This window comes from Triticum urartu, chromosome 4A (genome assembly GCF_056163025.1).
Source record: "Triticum urartu cultivar PI428250 chromosome 4A, HENAU_Tu73, whole genome shotgun sequence".
Taxonomy (NCBI): Eukaryota; Viridiplantae; Streptophyta; class Magnoliopsida; order Poales; family Poaceae; genus Triticum; species Triticum urartu.
Window position 1 is genome coordinate 130327768 of NC_141876.1, and position 18460 is coordinate 130346227.

General features: G+C 48.6%; 1 long non-coding RNA gene across 2 annotated transcripts; it reads right to left on the reverse strand.

Annotated features, from left to right (window-relative positions):
- Positions 1-3723: 3723 nt before the first annotated feature.
- On the reverse strand, positions 3724-16371 carry LOC147975107 (uncharacterized). Of its 2 annotated transcripts, XR_015600512.1 has the most exons (4): positions 16054-16371; positions 14868-14935; positions 5816-5893; positions 3724-4190 (listed from the first exon to the last, which is right to left on the reverse strand). It is a non-coding gene; the product is annotated as an uncharacterized LOC147975107 (long non-coding RNA). The 2 variants fall into 2 exon arrangements; XR_015600511.1 differs by lacking the exons at positions 3724-4190; positions 5816-5893 and adding an exon at positions 10297-11558.
- Between the last annotated feature and the right edge of the window lie 2089 nt (positions 16372-18460).

Here is an 18460-nt window from a genome sequence, read left to right on the forward strand (position 1 = left end):
ATCCGTGCCTCTTTTGAGGATGCTCAGTAAGGGACTTTTGTTATTCATGTTATGATCTTTCCATCCATATCTTTGTTTGCAATTATGGAGCACCATAGCTTGAGTCAATCGAGCTCTACTTTTGCTTCGTGGTGAATCTGGGCAGATCGTCAACTCGTTTGTGATTTTGCCGGCGTTGTTCTAGTTGATCCGTGTATGCTATGCCATTGTTCTTGCCATGTCTAGCTTGTATTTTGTGCCTTCTTTATGGCTGTATGCTTGCCTTGCCATGACTTGCTCCGTGGTGAGTGCATCGAGCTCGTTTACATGCCTTCGTGAGTTATATTTCAGCATGTCTCAGTTTTCACCAAGTCTGAAAATTGATTGTGTTTTAGCTATGTTCGTGTGCCCGTTAATATACTTTGTGAACCCTTTTGACCCCAGGTCACTTTGGGTCTTTTGTTAAGCTTGTTGAGTAGCTCCATGCCATGTTCTTACTTGTCATGTTCAGGTCATGTATCATGTTGTTTTGCTGCTCCGAAGAGAGCATCGTGGTCTGAAATTTCAGACTAGTGTTAATTTCACTAAGTCTGGAATCTTTTGTGCATTTGCGTTTTTGCCATGCTTGTTTGAACCTCTTAATGGATGAATTGGCCGTGGCTCAGTGCTAGTCTTTTGTTAAGCATCTTGTGTTCATTCCTGCCATGTATTTTGTTGTCATGTTTGGTGGCTGTAGCATGTTTGTTGCATTGCGTTTAGATGCCTACTTGCTGTAAATTGCAGACCGGTGTCATATCTTAAAACGCTTGCCATTTCCAAACCGTAACTCCGATTCCAATGATCTTTATATCGTTTTCAAGCGATTTCATCCCCTCTATCCAGTGGCACCCTTGGAATTCCAAGTTGAGGCCAGGTCCATGCATTTCCTGTCATATCTTGCATTTTGCATCCCGCATCGCATTCCATATAGCATATCATCATTTCATCATATTGCTTGGTCTTGCACGTGGTTGATTGTATCCTTGTTGCTTGTTTGTCTTGTTGGGTAGAGCCGGGAGACGAGTTCGCTACCGAGGAGCCCGTTGAGTTTGCTTGTGAGGATCCAGTCAACTCTGACAACTGTGCAGGCAAGATGATCATACCCTCGAAATCACTACTATCTTTGCTATGCTAGTTTGCTCGCTCTTGCTATGCCAATGCTACGATGCCTACCTTTTGCTTGTCAGCCTCCTAATTGCCATGTCAACCTTTAACCCACCTTGTCCTAGCAAACCGTTGATTGGCTATGTTACCGCTTTGCTCAGCCCCTCTTATAGTGTTGCTAGTTGCAGGTGAAGTTTGGAGGCGTTCCTTGTTGGAACATCATTTATTTTTCTTGTTGGGGATATCATTATATTGCTATGTTATCTTAATGCATCTATATACTTGGTGAAGGGTGGAAGGCTCGGCCTCTCGCCTAGTGTTTTGTTCCACTCTTGCCGCCCTAGTTTCCGTCATATCGGTGTTATGTTCCCGGATTTTGCGTTCCTTACGCGGTTGGGTTATAATGGGAACCCCTTGATATTTCGCCTTGATTAAAGCTTTTCCAGCAATGCCCAACCTTGGTTTTACCATTTGCCACCTACCCTTTTCTTTCCCTTGGGTTCTGCAGACTCAAGGGTCATCTTATTTTAACCCCCCCCCCCCCGGGCCAGTGCTCCTCTGAGTGTTGGTCCCACTGAGCAATGTCCGAGGCTACCAGGGGCAACTCTGGGCTGGCTTACCCGATGTCTGGCTCATCTGAGTGTGCCCTGAGAAAGAGATATGTGCAGCTCCTATCGGGATTTGTCGGCACATTCGGGCGGTGTTGCTGGTCTTGTTTTAACCTGTCGAATTGTCTTGTTGTACCGGGTTGCCGAGTCTGATCGGTGTGTCTCGGGTGGAGGTCTATTCCTTCGTTGACCGTGAGAGCTTGTCATGGGCTAAGTTGGGACTCCCCTGCAGGGATCGAACTTTCGAAAGCCGTGCCCGCGGTTATGGGCAGATGGGAATTTGTTAATGTCCGGTTGTAGATAACTTAAACCTTAATTAATTAAAATGAATCAACTGTGTGTGTTACCGTGATGGCCTCTTCTCGGCGGAGTCTGGGAAGTGGACACGGTGTTGGAGTAATGCTTGCGCAGGTTGCTCTTCTAGATTCTCGCTCGCGTTTTGCCTCCTCTTCTCGCTCTCTTTTGCGGATAAGTTAGCCACCACATATGCTAGTCGCTTGCTGCAGCTCCACATATATTTGCCTCATCCATTCCTATAAGATTAAATAGTTTTGATCGCGAGGGTGCGAGATTGCTGAGTCCCTGTGGCTCACATATATTATAACTCCAGATGCAGGTCTAGGTGATTCCGCTCCAGGTGACGAGTACGAGCTCAAGTGGGAGTTCGACGAGGACTCTCAGCGTTATTATGTTTCCTTTCCCGATGATCAGTAGTGGTGCCTAGTTGGGGTTTGATTCAGGGCCTTGTCGCATGTTGGGTTTTCTTTTCTATTTTGGCGCCGTAGTCGGGCCATGAGTGTTTGTTTGATGGATGTTATTTATGTACTCTGATGTGACGTGGCGAGTGTAAGCCGACTATGTATCCCCCCCTTTTATTATGTATTACATGGGATGTTGTAATGATTGCCTGACTTGCGACATTGCTTTCAATGCGGTTATGTCTCTAAGTCGTGCCTCGACACGTGGGAGCTATAGCCGCATCGAGGGCGTTACATTAGTGATGTGAATGCCGGCGTGAATGAGATGGGTCTACTGGAGACGTTCCTCACTCGGCGGATCCAACCGCTGCAGGCCAGGGTCCACCCGATGTGGATGTATGAAGGGTCAAATGATCCCACTCGGGTGCACCCGGAAGACCTCACCGAGAAGGATGTCGGGGCCAAGATCCAAGCAATCACTTGTGCTCGGGACAACCCAAGGGGGGCGAGGAGGGGACCCGCATGCTCATAAGAGGGACCAAGGTGATGGTGATGCGGCAGGTGCCGCCACTTCCAAAGGTATTTTCACATCGGCTGGTTATTGATGTCCAAAACATATCTGATTGAGTTCTATTAGCTTCTCTGACTCACATGCTTCTGCAGCTCCACCCAAGGTCATCCAGCTAGATGACGATGAGCGGGCTGTTCCGTCTAACCCAGAGGTCAACCAGGAGGCGCCCGATGCTGACGTGGCCATGCAGGAGGCCTCTCCTCACCAAGTGGAGCGTGCGTCGCCGGCCAAGACTACCGTGAAGGCCACGGGACCGAGTCCTTTGGCACAGAGCAGTTCAGTGCCCATGACTGCAGTGATCCCAACACCAAGGCCCACACCAACGCCTTTGTCGACCTCCGCCACCGCTTTCCCCCTGTACCGTGTCCCTGAAGATCAAGTGGGGGCGAGCAAGGAGGCTCTGATCCAGGTGGGGTTGGTGTGCAACCGACTGAAGGATGCCTACGATGCCAGTGAGTCATTGCAGACCAACGTCCGAGTAAGTACCATTGTGGGTAAGATTTTTAGTTGAAGTTTCTTCTTTTCTTTATCTGTGGTAGGGTTTTGTCAGTGGGTTTGCGCAGGGCACACCCACTAGGTGTGTGACGATGTTCCAGTGGAGGCGCGCTGAGTGCACCCACTGGGTGTAGTCCCCGAGGCTCCTGTTAACTGGAAACAGTCAGCATGAGTCTTAGAACTTAATGCTTTTTGATGTTGTCGCTTTCACTTGGAGCATTTTTGAGTGTTTGCGATCCAGTGGGGGCATGCCGAGTGTACCCACTACGTGTAGTCCCTGAGGCTACCGCTGACTAGAGGCAGTCTGTGACGCCCCCGATTTGACCATACACTACTCATACACACAAATGTGTACGATCAAGATCAAGGACTCACGGGGAGATATCACAACACAACTCTAGTCACAAATTAAAATAACACAAGCTTTATATTACAAGCCAGGGGCCTCGAGGGATCGAATACATAAGCTTGAAAACACAAGAGTCAGCGGAAGCAACAATATCTGAGTACATGCATAAGTTAGACAAGTGTGCCTTAAGAAGGCTAGCACAAAAGCAACAACGGTCGAAAAGGCAAGGCCTCCTGCCTGGGAGCCTCCTAACTACTCCTAGTCGTCTGCGGTCTTCACGTAGTAGTAGGCATCCTCTGGATAGTAGTAGTCATCAGTGGCGTTGTCTGGCTCCTGGGATCCGTCATCTAGTCACAACAATTGGGTATGGGGGAAAAAGAGGTAGCAAAGCAACCGTGAGTACTCATCCAAAGTACCCGCAAGACTTACATCAGATCTAAACTAAGTATGCATCTGTATCAAGGAAATGGGTTGTATCTGTGGACTAGACTGCAGAATGCCAGAAGGGAAGGGGAAGGCCTAGCCTATCGAAGACTAGCATCTTCTGGAAACCACCATCTTGCAGCAATGAGAGGGAGTAGAGTAGCATAAAGTAAAGTAGCAGTAGTGTTATCAACCTCGGCTAGAGATCCTTTCTCGACTCCCTGCGAGAAAGCAATCCCAGAGCCATACTATCCAGTTATCATCACAATTCAATTCTCATCACCATCCGTTTCTCATCATGAGTATCTAGTTCTAGTTGTATCGATCGGGATACAACTCCAAGTGTCCGTTACCATAGGACAGGCTATCGATAGATGTTTTCTTCCCTACAGGGGTGCACCAACTTACCCACCACGCTCGATTAACTCCGGCTGGACACACTTTTCTGGGTCATGCCCGGCCTCGGCCAAACAATACGCCACAACCCGACCTAGGCTTAATAGAGAGGCCAGCACGCCGGACTAAACCTATGCCCCCAGGGGTCATGGGCCATCTCCCCGGGAACTCCTGCACGTTGCGTACGCGATCGGTGAGTAGACCTAGCTACCTCCTTCAACAAGGCAGGAGCTTACGCAGTCCAACCCAGCGCGCGCCGCTCAGTCATTGACGTCCATTAAGCTTCGGCTGATGTATATGATGCAGAACGCCCATACTATGCCCACGTGATGGTTAGTGCTATCAGGCCAGAGGCCCCTCGGATCAAATATCCAAATCGTAGTGGATTAGGAACGCGCGGTAACGAGCAGAGACTCACGATCGATGTGACCCCGTCGCCCCATCTCGAGTACTTGCAGCAAGGGCTAAGAATGCCCGGCCACGCCTCGTAAGTATCTCGCGGGCACCGTCCAGGTCAACCCGACTCCACATCACTCGCTATTAAGCTCGCGCGGGTACCCCTCAGGGTCGACCCGTCTTCAGTAGCATGGTTCAGTGTAAAATCATAGTAACTGTGTGTCTAACACCAAAGGGAAAACCCAAGGAATCACCCCCGGTGAATTCCACTCGATGTTGTTATCAAGGTGAACGTAAGAGGATCCACCCTCGAGGTTCACGTTTGATGGGTTGCACGACAGAGCCGTAACGGAAGTGGTTAAGGAGGAAATCACCCTCGATGACCTCGACCGTATAGCTACACTACGGAGATCCTATCAGGAGTGATGTAAGAGGTTCCACCCTCGGCACTCGATGGTAACTCTGCAGAGTCGTACAACTAGGGGGGGATGTGCGGTGTCGGGGCCTGGACGTCGATCACGTTGATCGAGTCATCGAACATAAAGCGGGGCAACTGGGACAAGGTGGGGTTCACTGATGGATCACTAACCAACCTATACTAAGCAGTTTAGGACAAGCAGGTAAGGTATGAAAGCAGGTAACAACAACAGGGTATGCATCAGAGTAGGATCATACAGAAAGCATTAGCAGTTCTAATGCAACCATGAGAGGGAAAGAAATGGGCGATATCGGAATGCTCAAGGGGGGGTTTGCTTGCCTGGTTGCTCTGGCAAGGAGGGGGGTCGTCGTCGACGTAGTCGATCACAGGGGCATCAACAGCGGTCTCGGGGTCTACCTGAGAGAAGAGGGGGAAGAAACAGTAAATGCAGTGCAAACAATATGCATAAATAGACAATAAGCGGTGCTACAGGTGTTCTAACGCGGCACTAGGCGATACAGACGAAGGGGGAAACATTCGGGAAAGTTTTCCCGGTTCCGGACGTCTGTCAGATAGATGACCTGGAGGGGAAAAGTTCAACGTTCGTTATGCTAGGGACGTGTGATAGACGAACGGAGGGCGTATACGGATTCGTCTCGTCGTTCTGAGCAACTTTCATGTACAAAGTTTTTCCATCCGAGTTACGGTTTATTTTATATTAATTTTAAAAGATTTAAAACATTTTTAGGATTTATTTAATTATTTTAAACCAACATTATCCAAAATAGTGCTTGCTGACGTCAGCATGACGTCAGCATGACATCAGTAGTCAACGTTGACCGTTGACCTGGTCAACCTGACGTGTGGGCCCCGTGGGACCCACCTGTCATTCTCTGTTTAGGTTAGTCAGGGTTAGGTTAATTAATTATTGTTTAATTAAACTAACAAGTTAATTAGATTAATTAATTACGATTAATTAATTAATTAATTAATTATTTTAATTATTATTTAGTCATTTATTTATTTACTCTTTTTTTAGAGAAAGAATGTTCCAGGGGCTGGGCCCCACATGTCATAGGGCCTAGGGGCCAAACGGGCAACGGACGAAACAGGTGCGGGCGCCCGCCCGCATGGCCACGGGCGCTGGAGCGCACCGACGGCCACGGCAGGGCTCGCCGGCCTGCCATTTCCGGCGACGGAAACTGGTGCGGCGGGGCGCGTTGGGTAGCAGGCGGGGAGGTTGTTGCGGTGCGATCAAAAACGGCGTGAGGGAAAGCAGTGGGCGGCGCAGCCATCGGTGGGCTCGGGCAGGAGCGGACAAAGGCGCGGGTGGCGGCGGGCGCGCACCTGGGCACGTCCAGGGAGCGGTGTGCGCGACCGGGGTGCGTCCGGGGCGCGAGTATGGCCACCGGGCGCGTGTGGGGAGGTGACCGCAAGAGGTGGCCGGAGCGGGGGAGAGGGTGCGGGAGGCGACCTACGGCGACCGGATCACAGGGGAACGGAGCGAAGACGGACGAGGCCTCATCGGGGCCTGTAGTTGTGCAAAAGTCGGCTCGGGGAGGGGCCGGGGATGCGTTTCCAGCGACGACGACGTTGGTCGGTGACGGCGAGGCAGAGGTCTCAGGTGGGCGTTGCGCGACGAAGAAGAAGGGGCGAGGAGGCGACTGGGATGGGCGCCAGCGTCGAGGGACGCGGGATCGGGCATCGATGGTGCGGACGAGGCGGCGGGGCGACGTTAGGGCAAGTGGTGCCGGGGAGGTCGGGGGCGGCAACGGCGACGAGGCCCTCGAGCGGCGGTGCCACGGCGAGGGCGACGGAAGGTGTTGGGGCCGAGCCCCAGTTCATATCGGGGGGGGGGCGTGACAGTGAGCGAGAGAGCTGGGGGGGGTCGCGTGCGGGGCTCTCCCCTGGCGGCGCTGGAGGGAGAGGGTGGAGATCGTGGGGGAGTGGGGGGTTGCATCTAGGGTTCGGTTGGGGGGAGTTGGGGTTATAGGCCAGGGGGGTGTGGGAGTGGGCCGGCCTGCTTGGAGGGGGCAGTTGGACCGAGGCCCAGTGAGGAAGGGGGGTATTCTTTTTGCTTTTAACTTTCGGTTTTCCATTTTCTCTTTTTCTTTTGCATTTTCTTTTTGTACCAATTGAGTTTTGTTTTGAACAAAACTTGGCACATAAATCTAACACAATATATTGAGATGGAACAAAAAGTATGGGGTCAAAAGGAGTTGTCTAACCATTTTTAGAAATTGAAAAGGCCAAATAATTTGCTGCTGGATCAAAAATTAATTCCCAGGGGCATTTTGGGAATTCAGAAGAGGTTGGTTTCAACAGGAGAAATAACCAGAGATTATTTTCCACAGTTTGAACATTTTAGCTTTCATGTTTGAAAACTTTGAGTTTTGGACTTTAATTTGAATTTGAATTTGGATTGCGATTTGGATCAACCGAGGATTAGCAACAGTAAGAGTGGTGGTGTGGCACTATTTAACTTGGGATTACTGTAGCTTAATTATCCGGGCATCACAATTCTCCTCCACTACAAGAAATCTCGTCCCGAGATTTAAGGGGTGTAGTAGGGGGAAAGACTCGAAAAGGACGGGGCTCAACACAAGATAGGTACCTGGGGGCTATCTCGCGACGTGGCATAGAGGCATCTCTCGAGTTGAAATTTAAGAAGGCCATCAAGAGCAAGGTAAGGAGGAGCAATAAGAAGCTTCAAGTGGATGGACAATCATTCGATGTCTGAAACAGAGTATGAAAGGGGTTCAGTGCATCGAAAATAAGTATTGCATCTAATAGCAGAAAATATCCCAAGAAGGTGGCTCGTGAATTACATACGAAGCCAAGCGTGAGGAACAATTTTGGAAGACAGAGATGCACAGGAGAGTCAGGTTTCGATCCTGTGGAACTGTGGATTATGGGCCCACCATGTGGGTTAAAGGTAGGAAGGGCGCTAACATATGCACGGTCATGATAGCAAGGTAGGACAGAGGATAGCCTGTTAGTTATGTTGGCAAGAACGTTGGTACCAAGGGCGAGGGACGAAGAGAACCATTTTCCTGCTCGTTAAGACGAGGCGGACCAATAGGCAAAGTTCTCATCCATCGGCGGCTACCAGAATGTCGTCAACAATAGTAACAGGGTCTTACTGACAGAGTGATACAAAGAGGTGTTTACATAAGCAGGGAAATATTACTGCTTATATAATTTAAATCACAATAAAGTTTAAACAAACCAATGGAAAGGAAAATGTGTTTAAACACATATTTCAGGGGTATATCCTTCCCAAGGACAAACAGAACATGATATACATGATAGGACAGCAAGTTCAAAAGCATTTAGATAATGGGGCGAGGGAAGAATCATGATATTACCCATACAACGGTGTTTGGATAATTGATAAAGAAGATTTAGTATCGTGCTTTAAATGTTCTTATTGGAGATTGGATTACCACAGACATGCTTCGAGATAGCATTGACATGGTTTCAAGCAAAGGTCAAACTTTGGATACACCAAGTATCCATTGGAAACAACTTAGAAAATAAGTCATACAATTCTAGCAGGGAAAAGATGAGGGTGTGGCTGACGGGCTCAGCAGCAATCCATCGACATGCCAAAAAGGATGTATTTCCAAAATCATATGAACAAGTTTGTGCTGGGGGAAGACAAGAAAGTTGTTGGTGCTGACGCAAACCATCGAGAGGCAAGGATGGTATTTCTCATCATGAATTCGATTGATATCCTAGAAAAGCTCAGAATGTTGATGATGATCATGACACATTTGTCGAGAGGTTTCATGAAGATGTAATTGATCGGCGATGACATCAATTCAAAGAAATGATGAAGCGAAACGTTATGGGGACCACGGGTACGACACAAACTCGGAATCAAGCTTGTTGTTCAAGGTGAAATGATATGACGAGGAAGATCGACATAAGCTTAACTCATCATCAAAAATTGTGCTCCGAGAAGGACCAGGTAGCATGGTTAAAATTTAGCATGATAATGATATAGCCGATCTGGCTGGGAATGATGTGATGGAGTATCATTCCAATGAGAATTCACAAGAGTGGTGCAATGACACAATATCCTCGAGAGAACAGGGGGCAATACTCGAGGTAGATCAACATAGATGTTGGACAGATGAAATGATCTGCAGAAGACAAGTATTTTAACTTGTCCGGGAAATGGAATCAAGAAGAAATATGGTCGGAACCATGATTGCAAGGAACCAATTTACACATGCAAGATGAGCTTGTACCAAGGGAACCTTAATTGTATGAGAAGCTTCCATGATAAGATCTACATCGTGTCTATGGGCATGAACACAAAGTTCAAGGTCGACTCCCACTTCTTCAATGCATAAACTCTCAATTACTTCTCGCATTTGACAAAGTTGTAGTGTAGAAATTTTTATCTGGCGTAACACTAGTAGAGTATGACCCATAGAAATTTCCGGGTTCACACAAATTAGGGAAATCATTAGTTCAACCCCTTGGGGCATCTTAGGAACATATACTACAAGTTTCAGGAGTAATTAACACAAGCTCGAAAGCAGAGCATGTTTGACAAAAGGACATGATACAATTTACCAAAGGCATTATGTATCCGAGGAAAAGCGCATAAAATTTTGAACATGAAGGGAACTGCTGGATAATAATCCAACAAACGATTCAACGGTCTTCAATGGATCTGATTTGAGTATCAGTATTCAATCAGAAGAAGAAAATAATGCAAAGGCATTGGATTATAGAAACAACTAGATAATTCGATGCTTAATGCAAAGAAATTATGATTTCCAAATTAGAAGATCAGAAGCAGACACTCTGATCAAAAGACAAGTAAGTTGAATAGATATAGATCGACAATCAATTAAGGTTTGGTTTGCCGAGAACCAGCTCATGTCCAGAATGACTTATGAGCAGGAAGGTCAAATTTCAGGGTTCGGCTGATGATTGCGAGCAATCGCAACATAATGAATCAATAGGCTCAGGATGACAATGACAAAGGATGTTTAATGAATATTTCCATACATATGGATTTAACCATAATGCAGGCAGACAAAACTTTCGGGAGCACTAGGCTTTAGTGGATCTTCGGGAGATCGAATTGCACTCGAAGAATTTTGTGAGACATATGATCAACTAGGAATGAACAAATCCTCGATAAGTGTGAGGAATTATTCGTAGGGGGGTATTCAGGCGGAAAAGAAGCTGCAAGGCAGCAGGCACAAAGGATTCTCGGAAATTCCGAAGTATTTCAAGGTATCTTGTAATAACAAGAACAATTGGAAAAGAAGGTATGGACAACAAGTGTATGCAGCTGTCCATAGGGATTTATTGGTGATATGAAATTGCAACGGCGAAGGGCACAAGGGTTTCGGGGAAACATCGGAGAGTATCTTCGAAATCTTCTGGTGCAGCAAGCGATCATCTGGACTGAAGGGGCTCTCCGGGAGAAAGTATTTTTGAGAACCTAAAGTTAGATTTTTAGCAAAATTATTTAACCCGAATAGAAGAGAGATCAGACTCCCAGAGTATAGACGAGGAATAAAAGATCCTAATACCACCCAATGACGACGTGGGCCCGTAAGCCACACAACCAAGTTAGTAAAATAGTTTTGGATGACTAGACTCAACTTCGGCCAAGGAGTTGGAAAGGGGGCTTCCTACAGGCAGTCGGCTCTGATACCAACTTGTGACGCCCCCGATTTGACCGTACACTAATCATACACGCAAATGTGTACGATCAAGATCAAGGACTCACGGGAAGATATCACAACACAACCCTAGTCACAAATTAAAATAACACAAGCTTTATATTACAAGCCAGGGGCCTCGAGGGCTCGAATACATTAGCTTGAAAACACAAGAGTCGGCAGAAGCAACAATATCTGAGTATAGACATAAGTTAGACAAGTGTGCCTTAAGAAGGCTAGCACAAAAGCAACAACGATCGAAAAGGCAAGGCCTCCTGCCTGGGAGCCTCCTAACTACTCCTAGTCGTCTGCGGTCTTCACATAGTAGTAGGCATCCTCTGGATAGTAGTAGTCATCAGTGGCGTCGTCTGGCTCCTGGGATCCGTCATCTGGTCGCAACAATCAGGTATGGGGGAAAATGAGGTAGCAAAGCAACCGTGAGTACTCATCCAAAGTACTCGCAAGACTTACATCATATCTAAACTAAGTATGCATCTGTATCAAGGAAATGGGTTGTATCTGTGGACTAGACTGCAGAATGCCAGAAGGGAAGGGGAAGGCCTAGCCTATCGAAGACTAGCATCTTCTGGAAACCACCATCTTGCAGCAACAGGAGGGAGTAGAGTAGCATAAAGTAAAGTAGCAGTAGTGTTATCAACCTCGGCCAGAGATCCTTTCTCGACTCCCTACGAGAAAGCAATCTCAGATCCATACTATCCAGCTATCATCACAATTCAATTCTCATCACCATCCGTTTCTCATCATGAGTATCCAGTTCTAGTTGTATCGATCAGGATACAACTCCAAGTGTTCGTTACCATAGGACAGGCTATCGATAGATGTTTTCTTCCCTGCAGGGGTGCACCAACTTACCCACCACGCTCGATTAACTCCGGCCGGACACACTTTTCTGGGTCATGCCCGGCCTCGACCAAACAATACGCCGCAACCCGACCTAGGCTTAATAGAGAGGCCAGCACGCCGGACTAAACCTATGTGAAAGGACAAGTGCTCCCTGGGTGGTTTTGGTAATTAATGTCAACATATCTATTGTTGGACTAACACTTTTACCTAGTATGTTTCAGATAAGTTCAACAATGGAGTGGCATGGACTAGAGGATGTGGTACCCCTTCAAGATGCTAAGGACAAAGGATTGGCTCAAGCTTCAAGATCAAGACTCTACATTTTCTATTTTAGTGATCCAAGATCACATTGAGTCTATAGGAAAAGCCAATACTATCAAGAGGGGATGAGGTGTTGCTTAATGGCTTGCTTGCTCAAAGTGCTTAATGATATGCTCCAAAACCCTCAACTACCTTCCCATATCCACATATGACCTCAACCAAAATTCAAACTCGGCCCCACTGATTCTATCTATCCGGCGCCACCGAGTTCCAGATGTCATAGCCACTGCCACAAACCCTAGCAAATCGGTTTCACCGATAGGGATCTCGGTCTCACCGAGATGGGATTGTAATCTCTCTGTGTATGTCCATTACCAAAATCGGTCTCATCGAGTTTGAGCAATCGGTACTACCGAGATTACAATGCAAACCCTCTGGTTAGCTTATTACCAAAATCGGTCCCACCGAGTTTGTGTAATCGGTCTCACCGAGTTTGCCTGACCAACTCTCTGGTTAGCTTATTACCAAAATCGGTCCCACCGAGTTTGTGTAATCGGTCACACCGAGATTACGTTATGCCCTAACCCTAACCATATCGGTCCTACCGAGTTGCATCTCAGTCCCACCGAAAATCCTAACGGTCACTAGGTTTGCTGAATCGGTCCGACCGAGTTTAACCATTCGGTCCCACCGAGTTTGGCAAATTGTGTGTAACGGTTAGATTTTGTGTGGAGGCTATATATACCCCTCCACCCACTCTTCATTCATGGAGAGAGCCATCAGAACATACCTACACTTCCAATACACATTTTCTGAGAGAGAACCACCTACACTTGTGTTGAGGTCAAGATATTCCATTCCAACCATATGAATCTTGATCTCTAGCCTTTCCCAAGTTGCTTTCCACTCAAATCTTCTTTCCACCAAATCCAAATCCTGTGAGAGAGAGTTGAGTGTTGGGAAGACTATCATTTGAAGCACAAGAGCAAGGGGTTCATCATCAACACACCATTTGTTACTTCTTGGAGATTGGTGTCTCCTGCATTGGCTAGGTGTCACTTGGGAGCCTCCAACAAGATTGTGGAGTTGAACCAAGGAGTTTGTAAGGGCAAGGATATCGCCTACTTTGTGAAGATCTACCGCTAGTGAGGCAAGTCCTTCGTGGGCGACGACCGTGATGGAATAAACAAGGTTGCTTCTTCGTGGACCCTTCGTGGGTGGAGCCCTCCGTGGACTCGCGCAACCATTACCCTCCGTGGGTTGAAGTCTCCATCAACGTGGATGTACGATAGCACCACCTATCGGAACCACGACAAAAACATCGGTGTCTCCAATTGCGTTTGAATACTCCAAACCCTTCTCTTTACATTCTTGCAAGTTGCATGCTTTACTTTCCGCTGCTCATATACTCATTGCACGCTTGCTTGATATGTATTGTGTTTGTTAAACTTGTGCTTAAACTCCACTTAAACTTAAGAATATTAAAAACTGCAACTTTTGGCACTTAGTGTCTAATCACCCCCCCTCTAGACACCTTTTTCTCGATCCTTTCACTATGCCCCCAGGGGTCATGGGCCATCTCCCCGGGAACTCCTGCACGTTGCGTACGCGGCCGGTGAGCAGACCTAGCTACCTCCTTCAACAAGGCAGGAGCTTACGCAGTCCAACCCGGCGCGCGCCGCTCAGTCGCTGACGTCCATTAAGCTTCGGCTGATGTATACGATGCAGAACGCCCATACTATGCCCACGTGATGGTTAGTGCTATCAGGCCAGAGGCCCCTCAGATCAAATATCCAAATCGTAGTGGATTAGGAACGCGCGGTAACGAGCAGAGACTCACGATCGATGTGACCCCGTCACCCCGTCTCGAGTACTTGCATCAAGGGCTAAGAATGCCCGGCCACGCCTCGTAAGTATCTCGTGGGCACCTTCCAGGTCAACCCGAGTCCACATCACTCGCTATTAAGCTCGCGCGGGTACCCCTCAGGGTTGACCCGTCTTCAGTAGCATGGTTCAGTGTAAAATCATAGTAACTGTGTGTCTAACACCAAAGGGAAAACCCGAGGAATCACCCCCGGTGAATTCCACTCGATGTTGTTATCAAGGTGAACGTAAGAGGATCCACCCTCGAGGTTCACGTTTGATGGGTTGCACGACAGAGCCGTAATGGAAGTGGTTAAGGAGGAAATCACCCTCGATGACCTCGACCGTATAGCTACACTACGGAGATCCTATCAGGAGTGATGTAAGAGGTTCCACCCTCGGCACTCGATGGTAACTCTACAGAGTCATACAACTAGGGGGGATGTGCGGTGTCGGGGCCTGGACGTCGATCACGTTGATCGAGTCATCGAACATAAAGCAGGGCAACTGGGACAAGGTGGGGGTCACTGATGGATCACTAACCAACCTATACTAAGCAGTTTAGGACAAGCAGGTAAGGTATGAAAGCAGGTAACAACAACAGGCTATGCATCAAAGTAGGATCATACAGAAAGCAGTAGCAGTTCTAATGCAAGCATCAGAGGGAAAGAAATGGGGATATCGGAATGCTCAAGGGGGGGTTTGCTTGCCTGGTTGCTCTGGCAAGGAGGGGGGTCGTCGTCGACGTAGTCGATCACAGGGGCATCAACAACGAGGTCTACCGGAGAGAAGAGGGGGAAGAAACAGTAAATGCAGAGCAAACAATATGCATAACAAGACAATAAGCGGTGCTACAGGTGTTCTAACGCGGCACTAGGCGATACAGATGAAGGGGGAAACATCCGGGAAAGTTTTCATGGTTCCGGACGTCTGTCAGACAGATGAACCGGAGGGGAAAAGTTCAACGTTCGTTATGCTAGGGACGTGTGATAGACGAACGGAGGGCGTATTCGGATTCGTCTCGTCGTTCTGAGCAACTTTCATGTACAAAGTTTTTCCATCCGAGTTACGGTTTATTTTGTATTAATTTTAAAAGATTTAAAACATTTTTAGGATTTATTTAATTATTACATTATCCAGAATAGTGCTTGCTGATGTCAGCATGATGTCAGCAGCCAACGTTGACCGTTGACCTGGTCAACCTGACATGTGGGCCCCGTGGGACCCACCTGTCATTCTCTGTTTAGGTTAGTCAGGGTTAGGTTAATTAATTATTGTTTAATTAAACTAATAGGTTAATTAGATTAGTTAATTAGGATTAATTAACTTAATTAATTCATTAATTAATTAATCAACTAATTAATTATTTTAATTATTATTTATTCGTTTACTCTTTTTTTAAAGAAAAAATGTTCCAGGGGTTGGGCCCCACATGTCATAGGGCCTAGGGGCCAAACGGGCAACGGGCGAAACAGGTGCGGGCGCCCGCCCGCATGGCCATGAGCGTCCGGGCGCTGGAGCGCACCGACGGCCACGGCAGGGCTCGCCGGCCTGCCATTTCCGGTGACGGAAACTGGTGCGGCGGGGCACGTTGGATAGCAGGCGGGGAGGCGGTTGCGGTGCGATCGAAAACAGCATGAGGGAAAGCAGCGGGCGGCGCAGCCATCGGTGGGCTCGGGCGGGAGCGGACAGAGGCGCGGGTGGCGGCGGGCGCGCACCTGGGCACGTCTAGGGAGCAGTGTGCGCGGCCGGGGTCCGTCCGGGGCGCGAGTATGGCCACCGGGCGCGTGCGGGGCGGTGACCGCAAGAGGTGGCCGGAGCGGGGGAGAGGGTGCGGGAGGCGACCTACGGCGACCGGATGACAGGGGAACAGAGCGAAGACGGACGAGGCCTCACCGGGGCCTGTAGTTGTGCAAAAGTCGACTCGGGGAGGGGCTGGGGATGCGTTTCCGGCGACGACGACGTTGGTCGGTGACGGCGAGGCAGAGGTCTCAGGCGGGCGTCGCGCGACGAAGAAGAAGGGGCGAGGAGGCGACTGGGATGGGCGCCAGCGTCGAGGGGCGCGGGATCGGGCGTCGATGGTGCGGACGAGGCGGCGGGGCGACGTCAGGGCAAGTGGTGCCGGGGCGGTCGGGGGCGGCAACGGCGACGAGGCCCTCGAGCGGCGGCGCCACGGCGAGGGCGACAGAAGGTGTCGGGGCCGAGCCCCAGTTCAGATCGGGGGGGGGGGGGGGGGGGGGGGGGGGGTCGCGCGCGGGGCTCTCCCCTGGCGGCGCTGGAGGGAGAGGGTGGAGATCGTGGGGGAGTTGGGGGGGGGGGGGGGGGTTGCATCTAGGGTTCGGTTGGGGGGAGTTGGGGTTATAGGCCAGGGGGTCTGGGAGTGGGCCGGCCTGCTTGGAGGGGGCAGTTGGATCGAGGCCCAGTGAGGAAGGGGGGTATTCTTTTTTGCTTTTAACTTTCTGTTTTCCATTTTCTCGTTTTCTTTTGCATTTTATTTTTGTACCAATTGAGTTTTGTTTTGAACAAAACTTAGCACATAAATCTAACACAATATATTGAGATGGAACAAAAAGTATGGGGTCAGAAGGATTTGTCTAACCATTTTTAGAAATTGAAAAGGCCAAATAATTTGCTGCTGGATCAAAAATTAATTCCCAGGGGCATTTTGGGAATTCAGAAGAGGTTGGTTTCAACAGGAGAAATAACCAGAGATTATTTTCCACAGTTTGAACATTTTAGCTTTCATGTTCGAAAACTTTGAGTTTTGGACTTTAATTTGAATTTGAATTTGGATTGCGATTTGGATCAACCGAGGATTAGCAACAGTAAGAGTGGTGACGTGGCACTATTTAACTTGGGATTACTGTAGCTTAATTATCCGAGCGTCACAAAGTCGGTGATAGTCTTAGAACTGTGTCTCCTTTGCCTTGGGGCTATTTGTCATTTTTTAGCTCAACACGAGTCACTTTCTAGTGGGGGCACGCTGAGTGCACCCATTGGGTGCAGTCCCCAAGACTGCTGCCGATCGTGGGCAGTCGGCAACGGTCTTTAGAACTATCGCGTGGCACTCGGGGTGCTCGGCAACACTCGTATTCTGGTGAGACAATAGATAGGATCTTCTTCATTGCTGACTTGGAAGTCAGCCGAATGAAAGTAGATCAGGGTGGGGTTGTCCTCAATCTTCTTCATTGCTGACTCGGAAGTCATTCGAATGAAGTAGATTAGGGTGTTGTTATCCTCAATCTTCTTCATACCCAACTCGATGGTCAGCCAAATGAAGTAGATCAGGGCGTTGTTGTCATCAATCTTTTTCATAGCTAACTCAGTGGTCGGCCGAGTGAAGTAGATAACGGTGTGGTTGTCCTCAATCTTCTTCATATATGACTCAGTGGTCAATCGACTGATAGTAGATCAGAACTTCGGTTTTACCTCCACGCTTTCCAACTAACTGTCTTTTGTATAACACAGAGGGCCTGTGAGCTAGGATCCCACTATGCTGCTCTGGAGAAGGAGGTGATATCCCTCCAGGTGGACTTCGACGCGAAGAAGCACAAGAGCGGCCGACTGGAGAAGGAGAAGAAGGCCCTGTGAGGTAGGACATTTCTTTCGGTTGGTTGTTGCACATTGTTTCCCCCCTTTGATCCGAGTCATTCCGCTCCAACAGATGTTCGTAGCGAGAACACCCAACTCGTAAAGAGGCCTGGGACTTCTATTTCTTTAGAAACCATGAAGCGGGCCTTGGAGAACAAACACAAGGAGTTGGCGCTGGCCTAGAAGGAAGCCAAAACCAAGACCAAGCTTGCTGACGAGAAGCTGGCGTCAGTCGGCAAGCTGGAGGAGGAAATCAAGAACCTCAAAGTTGTTGTTGCTGCCAAAGGCGAGTCTTCTGAATGGGAGAAGAACTACAAGGATCAAGCCAACTCCTTTGAGCAGGAGAAGTAGACTCTGGAGGAGAAGGTCACGCAACTCCTTGAAAAGAAGAATGCCATGGAGCAAAACATTGATGACTTCTGCACTGAAATGAATGGGAAGCTCGCTGGTAAGTTTGTCACCCAGATGCGGTCCATTCGCTTTCGGTTCCACTCGGTGGTACTGATTTTTGATGTTGTTTCCTTGTGACAGAGTGTTGCGTCAATGAGGAGCTGGAGACGGAGAGCATATAGCGAGAGCTGAACCCTACCAGGAAGATTGTCAACGACAAGGCTTCCCTCGCCGTCCTTCGACTCAACGAGCACCTCGGCAATGCTTTGGGCTATATCATACGCCTACGTGGCGCCTTAGGGAGAATTGACAAGGAACTGCA